Source organism: Oryzias latipes, chromosome 16 (genome assembly GCF_053564925.1).
Source record: "Oryzias latipes strain Hd-rR chromosome 16, Olatipes_Hd-rR_3.1".
NCBI lineage: Eukaryota > Metazoa > Chordata > Actinopteri > Beloniformes > Adrianichthyidae > Oryzias > Oryzias latipes.
In genome coordinates, this window is record NC_136252.1 from 32,029,031 (window position 1) to 32,049,320 (window position 20,290).

The 20,290-nt window shown below is 44.0% G+C and overlaps 1 protein-coding gene and 1 long non-coding RNA gene across 2 annotated transcripts in view; one reads left to right on the top strand and one right to left on the bottom strand.

The window, feature by feature from the left end:
* pear1 (platelet endothelial aggregation receptor 1) overlaps positions 1-20,290 on the top strand; it is a 65,582-nt gene that overhangs the window by 4,745 nt on the left and 40,547 nt on the right. The window lies entirely within an intron of this gene.
* Positions 5,790-20,290, bottom strand: part of LOC111948902 (uncharacterized) — a 36,932-nt gene continuing 22,431 nt past the window's right edge. Inside the window, exons 5-7 of the long non-coding RNA XR_013648013.1 lie at positions 9,311-9,393; positions 6,189-6,313; positions 5,790-5,924 (exon numbers count right to left, since the gene is read on the bottom strand). This is a non-coding gene — a long non-coding RNA (uncharacterized LOC111948902). The remainder of the gene's footprint in view (positions 5,925-6,188; positions 6,314-9,310; positions 9,394-20,290) is intronic.

Below are 20,290 nucleotides of genomic sequence, written 5' to 3' on the forward strand. Positions count from 1 at the left end.
CGTATACAGAACATTTATCATAACTGTACAACATGTCTGAGTTATAGCCAACAGTTTCATTGTAGCCTTTGGGCCAAATGTAGAAAAGCTCCTAAACACAACGATGATTAAAAGCAACAAAAAAGACACTACAGTATTTTTTAACCGTTCAGTAATGTTAACATAAAAGCAGGTGGTTGAAAACAAATGTAAAATAACTAAATACAGGGCATATGAATACCAGCAAGGAAGAAGGTACAAAGAAAAAAGAAAGTCTGAATGATACCAATGGCAGAGGTTTAGTGGTGACAGTTCTGGTAAATAATCACCCAGTGTTTTAGAAGTGAGTATGGCATAAGTGTTCATTTCTGTCAGGCGTGAGACTGACAACTGGCAGAAGTCTGAAAGCAAACCAGAGAAAATGAATGTGAGGCGTTTGTTTGGCAATCTCCACACGGCTGATTCAGCCTGCGGGATCATCCGACTTTAAAGCAAACATTTTGAAACGCGTTATGTAATTACAAAGAGGGAAAACAGTTTTGTAAATTGTAAAAGCGCCTAACTGAAACAAACTGGCCAAATTCAGATGTCCATAAATATTTTTTGTCTCCTGGATTAAATAAAAAAACAATCATAAGGCTCGATTCCTGAACCGGATTTTGATGAGCAGGGATGTTTTTTTCCGTCTCTTTCTGATGGCAGCGCGGTGAGGTTTCATTCTGTTTGATGCTACAGGGCTTCAGGAACCCACAGAAGTCCTTTTGTGCAGTTGCAGGAGTTCCTGAGAGAGATCTGCTCCGATCATGGTCTGGATCGACTTTGTGAAAAGTTCTCACATGAGATGGGTCTGTGTCTGGAAGGCCTTCTGAATGCCTCAGCTGTCGCAGGAAAGTTCTGGACAGCTGCAGACGTGACGGCCGGACATCCGTTCGCCCTGGAGGAGCTTTGATTTCATTCAGACTCTTGGAGATGTTCTGTTTGTAGATGACGGCGGCCCGGCGCTGCGGTTGGAGTCTTTCAGATGAATTGGATCCTGAACATTTCTGCAGCTGATGGTGACGGCAGAGTGAAGCCGTGTTTTCATTGAAAGCCGCAGCTTTTCTCGACGCGGTTCAAGCCGTGGAGCAGACAGCCGAGCCCGAGGCCTCGGTTTGGGTTATCCATTGGACCTGGATCCTATAGAATTACCTTTGAGCCTTAAATTTGTTTTTCCAGACATGGGAACTGAGGGTGGTTCACTGACGTTTCTTTCCTCAAGCCGTGAAGATCGTCTCACTTGAACAAACCGCTGATCTCTAAAAAACAATTTAGGTTTTTGTTAAAAAATCTGAACTTTGAAGGAAAGATTTGGTGTTTTTTTCCAAAGTTTGGAACAATTGAGGCACTTATGTTAGAATGAAATGGGAACTATGGCTTATTGAACCATTTCTCTGTTTAAAGCAGCTGCTTCTTGCAGCCTGACTGCCTCCTCTGCTGAGAGCTCAAACTAATGCTGTGGAAATCCAAAGCTGCATAAAGTGACGGTGTTGGGTCTCAACATGTTCCCCACAGTCTGGATCAGAAACCTGTTGATGTTGATTGATGACGCTCAGCTGCGATGTGGACAGTAAGAATGGAGATAAAGGTGTAGAAGACTGTGGAGAGAGCAGTCGTGTTGTGGGTTTAGAGACTCTGATGAAGAGACAGGAGGCAGAGACGAAGAGGCTGAGGTTCTCTGTGGGAGGGGCCAGGATGGAGAGGATCAGGAATGAATCCATCAGAGGATCAGATCATGTTTAGATGGAAGAACAGTGATGATGTTGGTGAAAGGTTGAAGCTACCAGGAAAAAAGGCCTAAAGTAGGAGTCCCCGTCCCCTGTCCCACGGACCAGAACCGGTTCGTGGGACAGTTGGTGCCAAGCCACAGAAAAAAACATGACCCACATTTTTTCAGTTTATTTATAATCTGATTCTGAAGGAAGTTTTATTTTGGAAAACTACGGGATTCTCTCCACCACATCCGACTCATTCTTGACATGTCAAGTCGTTCGGTCACATGCCAAAAATCCATCCGCTGCTTTCTTAAAACGGCTGCTAAGTTAGACAAGTTAAGAAAAACAAAAGCATTTGGAAACTTTCTTTTCTCAGAAAAGAGCCAATGAGGAAAACAGAAGATGAGCCTTCAACTTCAAAATAAAAGAAAGCTGCATTCAACAGATAAAAACCAGGAGTCTTTACTCCAAATATGGAATTGTTGAGACAGATATTCCCACAGACCATATTAATAATGCAGAATATTCAGCAGCCGCCTGTCTAATGTTTCGAGGATGCTGCTAATAGTTATTTCAATGGTGGATTCATGTTTATGATATTGAGAAAAAAACAGTTTTAGAAACAGTTTTTTTTGTATTTATGCATCACACATGAAAAGTCGGAAGAGGCTGAAGTTGGCGTCTGATCTTTTAGCTTCTACTTTGACAGTTGGGTTAAAGGAAAATCTAGATCACATTTGAATGGTTCCTACATGAAACCTAGTGAACAAATTTATTTTATTTTACAGAGGATGCAGATAAACTTAAGCCTCAAAAGTTAAGGAACTTGGAAACTACGTCTTAAGGCCTCGTTTTGTCTGACATTAAACCGAACCGTCACCTGATGAAGGGTGGAGACCACTGATCTGAAGGAAGACTAAAGAGGAGGTTCATGGATGCAGTGAAGGAGGACATGATGGTGGATGGTGTGAGTGAGGATGATGGAGGCAGACCCCAAAAAGGAGAACCTGACAGAACTGCACAGCTGGATCTGACTGGACCGGAACGGTTTGTGACCCACATTCAGTTTTAAATATTTGTGCCGTTCTTCATTCTTGAATCTGTGGATTATGCAGAGGAAATTTCACAGCTGATGGAGGGGATGTTTGAAGGACAGAAACATTGACACATAAACTGCCTCTCAAAGCAAACCGTGAATCGTTTTCTGAGTCCAGGACTTACAAGAATCAACAAGAAGAAGTTCAGAAACTTCCCTGAAGAGCTTTGGTGTGATGTAAAAATAGCAGCGATGAGGACAACAGATTCAGAGGAAGGTGGCTCTGGTGAATGTTCCTACCACAGGCTTATGTAAGCCTCCCAGCACATGTGCTGCGCAGCCGTGCAGATCATTTGGAGCAGATTGGGTTGCAGCTCGGGGGCTCGCTGCTCTCCGGCTGGGGAGCACGTACCGTAAAAACACAGGGGTCGGGGGGTTTGGGGCTGGAAATGGAGGAGGGGCCGGCAAAGGCTGATGGGACGACCGCAGAGGGCTGCGGTGAAGGTCCTTCCTGACGTGGCTTCATGTTGGCGATGGGTGGAGCTCCGGTGGAGACATTGTTCATTAAAGTTTGGGCTGTGTTTTTTTCTCGTGGTGTTTTTCCAGGACGAGCGGAGCACATGATGAAGAATGACTTTCTGTCAGCATGCGTTCACTCTTCTCAGTTGAGAAGTTCCCACTCAGTATGTGAAAGAGGCCTTGATGTCATGCTTGGCACCTCGTGGACACGACCTGCAGGAACTCTGGGTGATTCGCTTGAGCTCCATCGCAGCTGTTTTGAACTCAGTCCTCCATCTCGCTATTATTGAGGGCCTTACTTTCCCCTCTTTTTTTTTCTCCTCGCTTCATTTTCTGAGCCACTTCTGAAAGCCAAAGCGAAGCCCAAGAAAGGACAAAGTAAAAAACCATCAGTTAGTCAGCGTCGCAGTTTCTCAAAAACAGCTCGAGTGCCGCCAAGAAAAAAAAAAAAGGTTGTTTGTAGAAAGTAATCAGGAGCCAGACTGCGCTCGCTGATGGAAGAAGGCTGTAGGAATTATAGCATGAGTGTTGAAGAACTCAAACTCCCATTTATTTACGTGTCAGAGGAAGAGGCTGTGGAGATGCAGAGCTGGATGAGCGAGCAAGATGTTTCCTCTCTGCCTCCCATTGTTTGTCCCAGCTTCCCTTTGTGCTCCCTCTGAGGGAGGGGAGGGGGAAAGGGAGAGTGTTTACATTCACTCTCTTTGTGTAGAAAATAACAGGATATAATTCACCGCTCAGATATTAATGAGCCAGAGTTACAGTCAATAAAAAGCAGCAAAGCCTTTTCATCTTAGCGTGTAAACAGCAGAGCTGCTTGTTGGCTGATAAATAAACAGGTTAGGTGGAGGAGCGTGAAGCGGAGCGACCTGCTGCGTTTCCTGTTGCTCCTGTTTGCTTCTGCACTTCCAGAGGAGCCAAAGATTTGGTTTCCCGGAGTCGTCAGTGTGATGATGAACTGCAGGAGCCCTCTGTGCCTGCTGCCATCACCCCCGTCCCGGTCTCTGCTTTTTGCCCAGGATGTCCTGTTTGGGGGCTGGTATCTGACTCCTGTCCCTTCCCATCACCCCGCTGTGTGGGACAGACCGGCAGGTGTCAAGTGAACAAGACCTGCAGGCACAAACTGTGGACGACTATGTCACTGTTCCTGCAGGGTCCAGGAAATCCTGCTGAGGTCAGAGGTCAGCTCTCCTTCAGGGAATAAATCCAAATCTCACCTCACATTTTTCCAATCTAAATTATAATCTGAACTAAAAATATTGTTTTGTTTTTTGCTTAATGATACAAATCATGCCAAACTAGCAAAACGATGAGAAGACTTATAATAAAAAGCAAGATAAAATGCTACAGCTGAAAACTCCTAGCAAAAAGAAAGTTAAAAACTCCTAACAATACAGAACAATGTCTTCAAAAGTGACATAAAAGTCCACAATTAGCTGCAGAAACAAAACACATATTGGGGTGGGCGTTACTTTCTAATGAACTACCGCTACTCTGCAGAAACTATGTCCTAGAAGACATTTTTATTTTTATTTTAGTCTAAAAATGGCAAAATCATAATAAAAAACCACTTTCCTCTCTGATGCTCCAATGTTCGTATTGACCTTTTCCTGTCTGACCCTGATTTGGTTTTGTGGACTTTTAGCTGTGCTACTAAAACGTGCTGCAGGTTGAAGCAGCATTCTGCCAGCATTCTTGTGACAATAAGGTAGCAAAAGGTTGAATAATAGACTTTATGGTAAATCACCTAAATAAAGCAAAGCATGACTAAAAAGGTTGAATAAAACTGAGCAAAATGCCAAACAATAGAAATTCAATCTGTCAAAGTATAGAAAGCTAAAAAAAAAGCCTTAGCCAGTTGTAAGAAATGACATGAAGGAGCAATTTGACCTTGGATGACATTGAATTCACCTCATCCAAAACATCCAACTCTAAATCTCATCAGCCGCTCACAAAGCTTTCATTTGCTGACTCACAGAAACCAGATTTAGATAAGTGTGAGACAAACTCGAGATGAAACACTTTGAGGATGGCGATTTCTGTGAGAACTTTGTTGTATTTTCTTTATAAACCTGTAGTTTGGGCAACAGAAGGGTGTAAGGAAATATATATATGGTAGTTTGAACTCTGTCATGATTGTTATTGACAAACCAGATAGAACAAATGTTGTAAAACGTTTGGTAAGACTTTTAAAAAAGTACAATTCAAATTTCAAAAAAGTGTTTGTACATTATGATGAATTTAGAATTGTCTCTGCAGGTGGAAGTTCTCAGTAGTAAGATCTCAAACAGGAGAAGTTTTCTTTCTGTATTTATTTCATTGGAGCCAAAAGTGGAAATCTCAAAAATGCTGTTGAAAAAAACTAAAATCACGTCACAGATTTTCCCTTAAAGGCTTTTGATGAACTTAAGGACAGATTTTCCGAAGGGGAACCTGTCCACTTCAGGACACCCCCAGATCTTCCATGTGCCTGTATGGGGGGGGGGGGGGGGGGGGGGGGGGGGGGGGGTCAGACAGAGTGAATTAGTGGCACCTCCCGTGGGGCTGAAACAGCTTTAGTATGGTGACACTTCTGGGAAACGCTGGTAGAACCAGAGGTAAGGAGATCCGTGAGGCTCAGGCTGCACACGTGGCTCCAGCTTTCATGAGGAGAAAAAAAAAACAAAAAACTTTAACTTCCAGATGCCTGCAGGACGAGGCCCATCTGAAGGGGGAGGTTTGAGGCAGCTCTTTGTGTTTTATGTGAGAGAATGGCTCTGCGATAATAAGGTTGATAAGCTGCAGGTTTGTCCTGCAGAAAAGCAGCGGCTCGCTGCAAGACCGAGGCTGCTGGAAAAAAAACACCTGAGTCTCGCAGTTTTACGTCTCCAGATGGACTTTCTGATTGAAGGCAGAGCTCATACCTGCTAATGTGCTGATCTGCGGCTGCTGCTCTGGTACGTTTCGTCATTCTCCGTCAGAAACGGTTCTGCAGGTTTTGTCCAGAGGAAAAAATAAAGCGGATAAAATTGTTTCCTGCTTGCAGCAGCTGCAGAAAGAAAAAGAAAAAAGATTTTAAAAGAAGAAAAGAAGAATTTTAACCGCACCTTAGACATTTAGGGCCCCTTGGTGGGGAGGGTGAGGGGACGTCACTGTGAGTAATCAGGAGACGTCCCCTTAGTGCCCTACCCGCCAATTTTAACCGCACCCCCCTTAGTACACACACCCCTCCCCCCTCAATATATACATCCCAACATAAACACACACACATGCACACACACACTCTCTCAAACACACATACACGCACACACATTTTGCAAGGAAGGTGGGACCTAGGACCATCTGTCCCCTGCCTCTTCCCTGGTGGGGGGTACGGGCCCCTTTGCAATGGCGGCTGTGTCCCCGGGGTGCTGGCCTCCTGGGCCCGGCGGTGCTCTCTCCGCGCGGTGGGGGGGTTCACATTACATCTGAGCCGGGGGTGTTCGTGTCCCTGGGGGGTGGGTTCTGGTCCTTGCTCCTGAGTGCTGGGCCCCGCCAAATTTCCAACTGTGGCCGAGCCTGGTCGGGCCATATTTACAACACCCCTTGTGGGCCCTCTTTTTTCCCCGGGGTTCCCCCCTTCTGGGCGGGGGCGGCGGGCCCCTGCCTCGCTCCTCCCTGGACCAACCGTGGGCCGGGCGGATGGCTGCCTGGAGTGCGGAGTGGGTCTCCCTTGGGGGGTCCTGGCTCGTACCTGGGGTTGGGGCGGGGGGATGCCCGGAACTCCTGGGTGGTGGTGGGGTGCTCGTCTGGGGCTGTGGGCGTCCTTCTCCGGTGGGGCCCTGCGTTGGGTTCTCCCGGCGCGGCGGGGGGGCTGCTCTCCTGGTTGGGCTGGGGCGGCGCCCTCTTTCCCTCCGTGCCTCCCTGCTCTCTGGCTCTGGGGGCCTTGCGGCGGCCCTGCTGGCCCTGGCCTGGGTGGCGGGCTTGGTCGCCCGGGCGGCGGTTGTTCCCTGCCGGTTCCCGTGTGGCGTTGGGGGGATTCCGGCTGCCGCTGCTGGTGCGGTGGGGGTCTTGGGGTGGGGATGGCTGGGCACTCTCCCTCCTTCTTTTCACGTTCCACCATCCATTTTAGAAGAACATAAACACTCACCTGAGCACAGGTGTTAGCTCAACAGACTGAATGACTGAAATATTTCACACTAGTTGGTTTTAAGGCATAAGTATGCGTGTGAACACTATCTGTTTTGTGTACATGTCGACAGGTGGACATTTTTGCAACTAACAGGTGTGTTTATAACTTTTGAGTGTGTGTGTGGACAGGCTCCGCCCTTTTTTTTTTGTTTTGTTTTTTTTTTTCATTTGAACCTTACCATAATGATTAACAACCAGTAAACTTGCTGCTTTATGCTGCTTCATGGTCTTATCCCCCTTCCCCTCCTATAATCACCCCCTACCCCCCCTCTCTCTAACGTCCCTCTCTCTTCTTCCCCTCTTTCCTTTTCCGTCCGGTCCAACACCAAAGATTCTCAGACATGTTTGAAATTAATAAAGTTTGGCCTCAATTACAAAAGGGGTTTATTCAGACATACCTTTGGTTTGTCTGAAGATTAATAACCCCTCTTGTTAAAGTAAAATATGTCCAACCCAAGAGGCCCTCAGCTCTCATCTGTCTGCCTAGCTGTTGGACAGGACAAGTTGGAAAAAAAAAAAAAAAAAAAAAAAAAAAAAAAGAAAAAGAAAAAAGAGAAAAGCGGCTATCAAGTCCCATTAGAAGAGCTGTTTTAATCAGAAGCAGATGTGGAAAGTTAATGTTTGTTACTGTAAAAGAGGTTCTTTCTCAAAGAGCCATGATGTAAAGGTCCATGTTAACCGAGGTGGAACCCTCCTGAAAGCTGCTGTCTTTGAGGAGTGAAGCCGCCCCACACAGCAGTCTGTCTACATAATGGACCCCCTATCCTAATTTACACCCACCTAATATCCATCTGCAGCAGCTTTTGCTCATAGGAACACCTCCAAGCTGCAGCTCACTTAGCTTTAGCTTTGGTTTCATTTCACACCTCAGTCAGAGTTTGGACGCCAGTCTGCAGGTCGTCGTGCAAAAAGCAAACAAAGGCTGTGCGGCTGTGCGGAGGATCATAAAGCGGTCAGCACTGTGAGCACATCTGTGTTTATGACGATGCTCAGTGAGTTTTATGATGATTGGGCAGATCTGAAAGCCTGCAGTGTCTCAGCCCCCCCCCCCCCCCCTTCAGTCTGATCATCTGTTTCCATCCAAAGAAACAAACAACTGAAACGGCAGATCTGAACGCCACAATTTACTGCAGGTTGAGCTGTGAAAAAAACTGTTTTTGCAGGTTTCACTGAGCGTAAAACAAGTAACTGGAAAACTGACCTCAGAAACCTATGGAATTGTGGAAAAAGTATAGCAGAAATGCTAAGTTACACGCAAAACTATTTTTACTTGTGTCTATATTAGCTTTTTTAAGGTGGTCCTTAAGTGCAAATCAATCACTTAACACAAAAACGTATTAAAGATCACAACGATAATAAACAAAATATAAATAAAAAACATTACATTTCCAAAATCTATTCTAACCGTGTTTCTTTTTTTAGCATTTAATTTTCATTTCATTAAAATACATCTGCTTTCGGAAAAAATAAAAAAAAAACTTCAAGAAATCTATGAATCTAAACTAGAACTAATCAGAGACAAACTTTGCTTCCAAGAAATAAAGTTTCTCAAAATTGATTTGTCTTTATTCGCTTTTAGCCGCTCAGATGGATCCAAGCAGCTAAAAACAAAAAACATCCGTAAGAATTAATGTATGGAGATCATGTTGTTTAAATTAACAGCATCAAACATCAGCACAAGGGGATCCTCACAACTTGAATAAGAAGAAACAATAATGTTTGTAGAAACAAAGGAGTGAAATAAATCTGAAGCAGATCTGTTTTCTTGCTTTCAGTAAAATCTCTGCTGAGTTTTCGTTTAGTTATTCTGACATCGACACCTTTTGATCGAGTTCACTGGCAGGTTTTGAGTCTTTTATAGTTCATCTGAACTTACAAGATGAAGAGTTTGGAAGGAGGATCAGCAGAAGATGCAGCAGCTGAACCCTTTTCTCCAGAGCTCTTCACGGCTTGGTGACGCTGCAGAAGAAGACAGAGATCTTTGTTTTTGAGGCAGAGAGAACAACATGACGATCAAAGACAACCAATTTGGTGTGGGAAGATGATGAGGAGTCTCTGATTCCTGAAAAGAATTAAAGCCAAGACGAGACGACGGTGTCATTAAAAGCCACTAAGTGAGAGGTCGCCGCCGCGTTAGCAGTTTGTCATCCGTGATGACAAAATACAAATTTAAAGATTATATACCCAAATTAAGAGAAAGAAAGATGGAAAAAAAAACATCAGAGCGTGGTTTTACAAAAGCTGTCGGATCATTAACTTTTGGGTTATTTATTTATTTATTTCTCTCTTTCTTTTTCTTTTAAATTTAGACAGACTTGTTTGTGTGAAACCTGAATCCCTCTGCTCTCATGTAACAATATTTCTCACAGTAGAAAAGATGAAAGATTCTCCACAATGCAATAAATTGATTAATCCATCTTCAGCCAATATTGTAAAAGCCTGTGTAGTTTTCTAGGACACAGTTTCTGCAGAGTGGCAGGAGTTTATTAAAAAATTCACCTCTGAGTTATGGGTGGGTCCATTGGAGTAAACCCTTCCCACTTCCCATCATCCATCTGTTTACAGGTTGTCCTGCTAGCTTACAGGCCCTCACAACCTCAACCTAACATTAGCAGTGCAACAAAAATGCAGAGCAAAATTCCAGCTATCCAGCCGTACAGATGTGAGCCAGATTCCAGCTCAGACGAGGAAAACAAAGACGTACATGGATAGAAATTGGTCAAAATGTAACCTAGTTTAACTTGAACATAGAGCCCAAAGAAAAAAAACATACATGGAGCAGTGAGCTCGTGGCCTGCTGATTGTAGCTTCTACATCACAGCTGCAAGGTTTTTATAATAAGATGTTTATGTGCTTCTGATTCACAATGATTTAAATAAAGTAATACTCAGAAATGCAAATACGTTTAATTTCTTCGTCCCCCATCATCAGAAAAAATCCACAAGAACATGTAAAAAAATAACCCAGTGAGTCTTTAAGTTATTTTAATTTGATTACATATGAAATGAAATTAAAGTTCGCTAATTAAAATACAAGCTATAATAGCTTCCTGATGTCTGCATTGGTCAGACAGTAAAAGACAGGAAGAGATGTTGAGGAAGCCGAAATTAACAATTGGTCTGTGATTCGTGTAGAAACAATAGCAAAAAGGACATTCCAACCCACCAGCCAAGCACCACTGCCTTTAAAAATATCCTGCGTTACAGAAATGTCTTCATCAGTGGTCAAACAAAGTGTGAAGTCATTAGACTTGGAGTGTTTTTCTTACCACAGGAGCTTCATATGTTTGCCTTTCGATTAAATAACAGAATAAAGTTGCATTTCACAGATTTGAAAGGGTGAAAGGAATTTTCTCCAACTCTGTTTCAGTGATTGTGTTTCAAGTTGGGGCGATGAAAGCAGAACTAGAAAAGATTGGATTAATCAGGCTCTTCTGAAAGGTCATTCAGTAAAAAAAACTTAGAATGAGGCAGCAAAAACCCAAACTAAACTCAACATTTAAAGAAAATTAAAGGCCTATAAAAGACAGCATCAATTAAAGGACATATAAGTCAATTATTTTTTTTATATCCAGGGCTGAGGTTGTATAGTTTGTTTTATTTGTGTGTTTATGTAAGAAGAAAATGTTCTATATTTCGTTAACCATTAATAAATATTATGTTTGTCCAAATTTTTATTATTACATAGAAACTTTGCTATCAAAATAACTTTAAAAAGAAAAATATGATTTGATTAAAGTTTCTATCAACTTTTATTGTCATCAGATTTGGTTTTATAATAAACCAGAGTCTGGACATTTCCCTGAAAGATGTTTCCAAAAAATTTAGTAGTAACGAAAGCTTAAAGATGACAGATTCCAGCACTAGCTAAGCTCTCCCAATAAGTGAAATCAAAAGGATAATACAGCTTTTTTTATTTCTTCATCAAAAGTATTTATTGTGACTTTATGGAAATATTATTACTGACTTTTTTATTCTCCTAAACTATGCTACTTGCATATGCTACTGTTTTGAAAGGTGCAGTCATTGACCTTCAATGATTCTTTTTTTTGTTTTTGTTTCTAATTTTGCGATATTTGTTGGTATTGTTGTGTTGGAGAAAATTAAGTCTCAAAGTATCTGAGACAAGTTTCCAGTTTTGGTAACAGAAACGCCTCCTCAAAGTGACACAAAAGTATAGGAGGTTATCATCAGCATAACTGCGGATATTTGAGCCTTAAAGCAGGATTATGCAGCTTTAAAAAAAAGCAGCTATCAGGAGAACAAAACGTCCAGAAACTCAACAAACTGCTTTGAGAGGTGGACCAAAGTAGAGTTGGTGAACAGAGGTGAACGTGACTTAACTGTTAAGCATGGTGGTGGAGGGTTAATGATGTGAGCTTTCTTTAGACTTGCAGAACCTGAAATTGTGAAGATTTTTCGAACAGATGAAAATCCACCTGACAAGTGAGCTAATTCTACAGAGGAGCAAAGTCCCATCACGATGCCGTAAAGTTCTTCAGAGGCTGTAGTTTTGATGTCTTTTTTAGTTGTTGGTAAAGCTCTCGTGTTCATATTTGTTACGAGCTGCAGCCTCATCATGTTGAGGGTTTTCACCTCTGTTAAGCTGTGACTTTCTGGCTCGGTTTGAATGGTTCTGTGCCAGCGTGATCCGCAGAGCATTAGAAGACGTATAATTACCGCTGCGTATGGTCATGTCCTCCTCAAACCTCAGCCACGGCCTCCATTTTGGGTTTTCCACCATTTCGCTCAGCGGAGTCTGGACAGAGTTGTTGGTGAAAGCGGCCAGATGTGATCTGAGTCCGACTTTAATGCCTGAGTTTGATTGTTTATGGTGGACCCCCTCTGCTCCCTCGGACCAGTGCAGCCGCAGCATGCCGCCTGTGGTTTTGGTCAGAGTGTGGAGGGCCGGGCAGCACTTTGCACCGCGGCGCTGTGCACGCGAGCGCACACGCCCCAGAAGTGTCGTCAGTCGCTCTGCGCAGAGCTGAACACCAGAAAAAGACATCGTCTGAGCGTAAACCACATCAAACTCCTAACATCTGCCACAAGTGAAGAGTTTGTTTTATTTCCTTGATCATCAGTGTCTCAAAAAAACAACAGTCCCAGCGAACGTCATAAATCTCTTGCATTGGGGTTAAGATGTTTTCATGAATTCAAAAGGAGCCCGAAACATTGAGATCTTCAGAGACGATATTTAAAACCGGATTCAAAAGTCCAGATTTAGGTCGGTTGGATAGTTTTGGACTCAAACAACTGGAGACCCTGATTAAGTGCTTTTCTTTTTCTTATTTTCATCCTCCTTCATTCCACTTTGGTTCAATTGTTTTGCAATGTTCTTACAGCTGAAATGCTCTCAGTGCTTTAAAGAGAAAGCAAACAGAAACAGTTACAAAGAAAACAACCTCGATTGTTTTAGTGAAATCCAGGCCAAAATCCTCTCATGAAAAAGTGGTCTTTAAGGAGAAGCAAAGGATTTAGGACAGTCCACTTTGCGGAGCCTGGATTGGTCGACAGTTGATAAAGAAATGCCTAATCTGACCGTTTCCATGTAGAGCCTACAGGTCCGTTCCATTAACCCTTGTGCTATCCTAGGCACTCTAACTCTGGGAGTTGGGTCATCTAGACCCACTAGTCAGGGCTCTGAACCTTTTTTCTTCAATGATTTGTGATCTTCACTGGTGTCCATGGATTACATGAAATCTTTCCACCTTTATCCACCTTTGTCATGGTAGGGAAAACACCTCAATGCAAGGGTGGGGTCATAGGATAGCACAAGGGTTAAGCATGCTCTGCTGCGAGCAAACAGGGGAAACCTGTCATTGATGATGCGCACAAATATCAGATTATCAGATTTATTTACAATTATGTGATGTGATCATTTAACATTTGCATTTGTGGTGAAGGCGTTAACTTGAAAGGCTTTGCAGAAACTGTAACCAAAGGAAGCAAAACAAAGTTTAGATTTGTTTTTTTCTATAAAAATGGGCTTATTTAAAAAAAATTGAAACATCTGTTTTAAGGTCGGCTGGATACAGAGATTTCACAAATCGCTGGACGTTTCTAGACAGTTGCTGCGTTTCCATTCACTTTGAAATTGCAGAAATTGGATTTGCGATGATAAATGGAAACACGAAACATGAAAATTTAAAAACAAAAATCGAATGTAATGTAAGTAGTTTTTGAGCTAAGAGTTTTTGACGTGTATCGAAATAGACATATTTTGCAAAACTGCAACGGAAACACTTATTTTTTTTTTTTTTTTTTTTTTTTTAACTTGTCCTGTCCAACAGCTAGGCAGACAGATGAGAGCTGAGGGCCTCTTGGGTTGGACATATTTTACTTTAACAAGAGGGGTTATTAATCTTCAGACAAACCAAAGGTATGTCTGAATAAACCCCTTTTGTAATTGAGGCCAAACTTTATTAATTTCAAACATGTCTGAAAATCTTTGGTGTTGGACCGGACGGAAAAGGAAAGAGGGGAAGAAGAAAGAGGGACGTTAGAGAGAGGGGGGGTAGGGGGTGATAATAGGAGGGGAAGGGGGATAAGACCATGAAGCAGCATAAAGCAACAAGTTTACTGGTTGTTAATCATTATGGTAAGGTTCAAATGTAAAAAAAAAACAAACAAAAAAAAAAGGGCGGAGCCTGTCCACACACACACTCAAATGTTATAAACACACCTGTTAGTTGCAAAAATGTCCACCTGTCAACATGTACACAAAACAGATAGTGTTCACACGCATACTTATGCCTTAAAACCAACTAGTGTGAAATATTTCAGTCATTCAGTCTGTTGAGCTGACACCTGTGCTCAGGTGAGTGTTTATGTTCTTCTAAAATGGATGGTGGAACGTGAAAAGAAGGAGGGAGAGTGCCCAGCCATCCCCACCCCAAGACCCCCACCGCACCAGCAGCGGCAGCCGGATTCCCCCCAACACCACACGGGAACCGGCAGGGAACAACCGCCGCCCGGGCGACCAAGCCCGCCACCCAGGCCAGGGCCAGCAGGGCCGCCGCAAGGCCCCCAGAGCCAGAGAGCAGGGAGGCACGGAGGGAAAGAGGGCGCCGCCCCAGCCCAACCAGGAGAGCAGCCCCCCCGCCGCGCCGGGAGAACCCAACGCAGGGCCCCACCGGAGAAGGACGCCCACAGCCCCAGACGAGCACCCCACCACCACCCAGGAGTTCCGGGCATCCCCCCGCCCCAACCCTAGGTACGGGCCAGGACCCCCCAAGGGAGACCCACTCCGCACTCCAGGCAGCCATCCGCCCGGCCAACGGTTGGTCCAGGGAGGAGCGAGGCAGGGGCCCGCCGCCCCCGCCCAGGAGGGGGGAACCCCGGGGAAAAAAGAGGGCCCACAAGGGGTGTTGTAAATATGGCCCGACCAGGCTCGGCCACAGTTGGAAATTTGGCGGGGCCCAGCACTCAGGAGCAAGGACCAGAACCCACCCCCCAGGGACACGAACACCCCCGGCTCAGATGTAATGTGAACCCCCCCACCGCGCGGAGAGAGCACCGCCGGGCCCAGGAAGCCAGCACCCCGGGGACACAGCCGCCGTTGCAAAGGGGCCCGTACCCCCCACCAGGGAAGAGGCAGGGGACAGATGGTCCTAGGTCCCACCTTCCTTGCAAAATGTGTGTGCGTGTATGTGTGTTTGAGAGAGTGTGTGTGTGCATGTGTGTGTGTTTATGTTGGGATGTATATATTGAGGGGGGAGGGGTGTGTGTACTAAGGGGGGTGCGGTTAAAATTGGCGGGTAGGGCACTAAGGGGACGTCTCCTGATTACTCACAGTGACGTCCCCTCACCCTCCCCACCAAGGGGCCCTAAATGTCTAAGGTGCGGTTAAAATTGGCGGGTAGGGTGCTAGGAGGACATCCGCTGCTTGCTGGCAGTGATGTCCAAGCACCCCCCCTACCAAGGGCCCTACATGTCTAAGGTGCAAATAAAACCGAAAGAGGGGGGGCCCACTCCATACGGCAACCACAGGAGGGGGGTCACTGCCTAGTAAACCCCCCCCCCAAGGCTCATCGCAGGCTAAGCCCCCCACCCCCTCACCCTATTATGAGGTTATATGAGGAAGGGGGTAAGTTGGGGACAGATGATAGACTGTCCCCCGGTGGTCAAACAGCCGTCCCCCGCCCCCCCCCCCCCCCAGCAAGGGGGCCAGGCCCACTTATTTTTAATTAAATGAGTCACATGACCAACAACCAGATGGCGATGCACAGAAATTTGAATGTATCTGCTGTCAATCAAAGTATTGTTTACATCATCGGCTGTCTTGTCGTTGAATGACTTATCGCGTAAGTTGGTTTGTGTTTATTTGAATACTTATAATATAATTGAGACAGTGTAATTGTGAAACTTTGTTTTCTCGGCCATTTGTAGAATTTCAATAAAGTTTTGTGCAAATGTGTGATGGGAACACAGCTGGTGTTAATGCAAATAAATAGTGTGAAGGTTTAAGAAACTGCCATGCAGCTTTTGGATTTATCGTTTATGTTTTCACTGTCACACTGGACAACAGTAAATGGTAAATGGCGTATACTTATATTGCGCTTTTCTACCTTCTTTCAAAGGCCCAAAGCGCTTTACAGTCACAGTCCCATTCACCCAGTCACACACACATTCACACACTGATGGCGCCAACCAGTACTTGACTGGTTGGTGTAAACACTTTGATGTGTTTGTTTTGTTTTACTTAAATTATACTTAAATCTGTTGATATTTTAAGTCACAATTTGAGCTGAAATGTCTGAAAATGTTGGTTTAACATCAAAGCTTTTCCCGGATTTCTGCTTTTCTTCCATGCCGAGCTGTTCCAGTCTGAGCTTTTTCATCTCAACATGTGATTTTCAAAATGTCAGTAGTTTCTCGTTTGTCTATTTGTTTCAAACAACAGAATTTCAGAACATCTCTGGCAGCCAAAGGTGTTGTGAGGGAAACCTTTCATGTGGTTTCTTCCATGAAAGGAGGGAATGGTTCTTTATCCTTTAATTCTGAATTGTTTATCACCTGTTGAAGCTCCACCTGATCAGGTTTTTCCAGCTGGCCTGCAGTTCGCTGACAGCTTCCTGCCAGGTCTTCACAGAGTTTCAGCTGCAGAGCAGATCCTGCAGTCTGCTGATAGCCCTCAGAGTCAGCCTGCAATCCCTCTAACTTTCTCTGAAGACTGGAAGTTAGGGGGAAAACAACAACGTCGCCATGGTGACCTTATCGCCGCGGCTAAGAGCCGTGACACATGCTCTGTTCTGCATCAGTGTGAGAACATTGGGTTCAGCCTCACATCATTAACCAGCCGATAAGTGTGATTAGCACGTTCAAAAGCTAAACGCTAAAACTCCACGCTAAAGTAAAAGAAAAATGGAAGCTTACAGCTAACCTGACGGCTACAGCGAAGGTCTGATCATTCAGACCGATTCTGAGCCCACAGGAGGAGTTAAATAAAGTTTTATTTGAACTGGGCGTGCTGCAGGACCAGTGAGGACGCCATGTTTTGGATTTTTGTTGGCAGTCTTTAAGAAAACGACAGTGTAGGTACTACGTTCCCCTTTCATGTCTCAGGACCATAAATATGTGAGCAGATGTTTGAGTCCAAACCTCAATGCAAATTATACAAGTTCCCAAGGCAACCGTTTTTTACATTAGCCACACCCACACCGTTAACTCAATAAAGTTTAAAAAGGTGTTTTATCTGCTCTATTTGGGAATATTTTTTACTGTGGATTCGTGGGTTAAGCAGGTTTGTCAGAGGTCTGATTCCCAGACTTAGAGAGCCGACCTCGTGTTAGACCTGAATATGAGAAACAAGTAAAATTCACTTTTTACAAAACTATCTGCATTGTAAGTTTGGGACAGAAGGAGTGCCTCTTTAAATATTTTTTTATTTTCCATTTCTAGCTCAGAAAAGGAGAACCACGACACACATGGGTCCGAATGGAGCGGAAAGCTTGTGGCGTCACAACTACTAGCTTTTTCAAACGGCACTTTTTTTTTGTCTACTCTTGATTCACAACCATTTGAATGGAAGAAATAACTTGAAATGTGATTTAAACTTAATTTTCTGTCCTCCATCGTGAGAAAAATGCCACAAGAACACGATAGAAACACTGGAGCGGGTCTTAAAGGATTTAACTAAAAGTTTTGGGACTTGAGATGTTTGGATGGATCTGATGAAACGTGTGAGCTACAAGTTTGACTTTGAAAACTCAGAGACTCTCCGCTGCAATTTTGTGTTTTTACCACGAGAAAACAGAGTTAATTCCAAATAATGAATGACTTTTAAAGCTGCATTGTAGATCAGGCAGACTGAGGAATGGGTCTGTTCCCAACAGGCCAGAGTTTTACGGGATAAAACCCTTGAGTCTGTTGTTTTTGCAGATCAGTATAAACTGCTGATCCCCACACAAAAACAGTCCAGAGGATTCGTGGACGATCAACGGAGTTCTAACAGTGGACGCTGTTTAGAAACTAAAGCCCACCTGCCGAATGCATCAGCACGCCGCTGGACCTCAGGGAGCGATCCAGTCGACCACCGCTCTCCAACGGGACGCCGCGGAGGAGCTCAATCTCCATTATAACCCCATTTAGGCAGAAAAAAAAAGGCAGGAGCCTCCTAACTACCTAGAGTCACGTCAAACTGAGATTTCTTTGTTTTGAACATTTGTGGAAAAATGTGCAGAACATGGAGGACGGACTCAGCTGGCAGCGTTCTGGTCGGTCTGCTCGGCATTCGAGCGCTGAAAGTTCAGCCTGCAGAACTGTAAAGCTACACCTTCAGCACAGAAATCACTGCTCCATGTATGACCCCCCCCCAATGCATTCGTCCAACTCACCCCACCCACGGTCCCCTCACCCCTCCTCGTCATCCCTCATTAAACCACTGTTACTGTAAAGTGAATATAAAACCCATAATCTTTAGCATCTGGGTCGTCTTCTCGGCGCTCAGGATGCAGACCGCAGCACGGCTGGCACACACTCCCCTGTTGCTGCAACGCTTCATGTTGGGTGGGGAGGTGGGTGGTTGAGTTGGGGGGGGGGGGGTGTCAGAGTCCCAGAACAACATGTTTCGTTCTTGCAGAAACAGCCACACCCACAGATTTGATGGCATTCGTTAGTTTTACCACATTATGAACCAGAACGAAGCGCCAACGTCCACACGGTTTGTGTCTGCAGAGAAGAAAAGGGAGGGGGAGGGAGCCATCCAGCAGAGCCCCCGCACCGGGAGAAACTTGGAATCTGCACGACTGATGCAGAACAATGAAGGTCTGAAGCTCCTTGGGCCTAAAGGGACCTGAACACCTCTGCAGGGGTTGGGGGTGGGGTCGTCTTTTTCAGAAACACTCAGTTTATCAGGGTCAACAAACCCATCACAGAACTGTTAGAAAACCCAAACCCATCATTTTATTTGCTGAAGATCAGAGTGAAAAAAAAAAAAACCAAAAAAAAATGTAACAAAAATTAAGTTTCATTAAAGGACCACTCTAGTGAAAATGTATTTTTGAGGTTTTTTTGTGGCCGTTTTGTGATGATGGAGGACAAATTTCATTCAAATCAAGCTCAAAATTGCATTTCTCTCATGGAGGGCTCTCCCAAAATTGTGAGTTTTTTCTGTACTTGCTGGGATTTGAATAAAATAAAAAGGGTTCATAGGTTTAAGCCAGTTTTAAATTTATGTGACAAACGTTTGAAGAAGGAAATGATCGATTTATTGAATGTAGCTGTCTGAGGTTTCACCAATCACAAAACGCTTTTGCTGAGATTTCTGTTCAGTCTGACCTCCAACAGATTCCCACTGAGCATCTTTTATCCATTTAATTCTTTTATTGTGTTTTTCTTTTCATGTGCTTTTTACATTTTCCCTCCGTCCCCTGACAGCTGTGGTTTATTTCCAGTTTCTAGTTTCTACTTTTCTTCTCGTTTGGAGTTGCTGGTCCAGTACATCCGTCTAAACATGCTAGAAGTTAGCTAAATGAAAACCCAGACTTATAGGGTTTTGTTTTCCAAAGGATGAAAAATATGATTGAAAATAACTTCAAAATGAAATTTCAAACTCAGGACACTTTGTGCAGGGTTATTTTCTGACTTAAGTGGTAAAAATCGTCATCCAGACTTTTGATTTTGACATTTTTTGCTCATTTTTAATTCTAAAATTTGAGACTAATGCATTATTTAAAGAGACAGTTCCAATAGAAAACAAAGCCAATAAAAGAATATTTTTGTCAGCCTGCAGGATGAGCAGTTTTCACAGGATCAGTGCGATGAGAAGCGGCTTCACTCAGAGATACTATCAGGAGGCGGCAATCATTCTTCATTAGACGTGGAGATAATTTTGCATGGAAATGCAATTTTGTAAAGTTTGTGATTCTACTATTTTATGAGGCATAAATGCAGAGAAGCAGGCAGTGCTTCCAGAAACTGGATTTTACGAGTGTGTTTGTCATATTGAGTCATGTGGGAGTCGCCTCAGCTTCAGGCTCCGTAGAGAAGCTGGCCGGTGTTTGCAGATGCAATTAAGTTTGTTTTTTTTGTGAATATTAGCACCGAAAACATTGTGTTTGTGTAGGCTGGCCTCCCGAGAGTCCAGAGTTTTCTCAGTGATGTGGAGCGTTTTAAGATCTTCAGAGGTCAGACGGGAAACCCACAAATCAGATGTTGTGTCCAGCAGCTGCTGCCTCCCACAGACCCGTCAATCAACGGATCTGTTGATGAGACAACGCAGAATTATAAAAAAAGAACGATGGGTAAAACAGTTTTAAACAGACAAAATTAATGTTTTCTCTTGAAAAGATGACAGAAAACTGAGAAGCTGTTGTCAAACGATGCAGAACTCAAAAGTTCTCAGATTTGGAAGG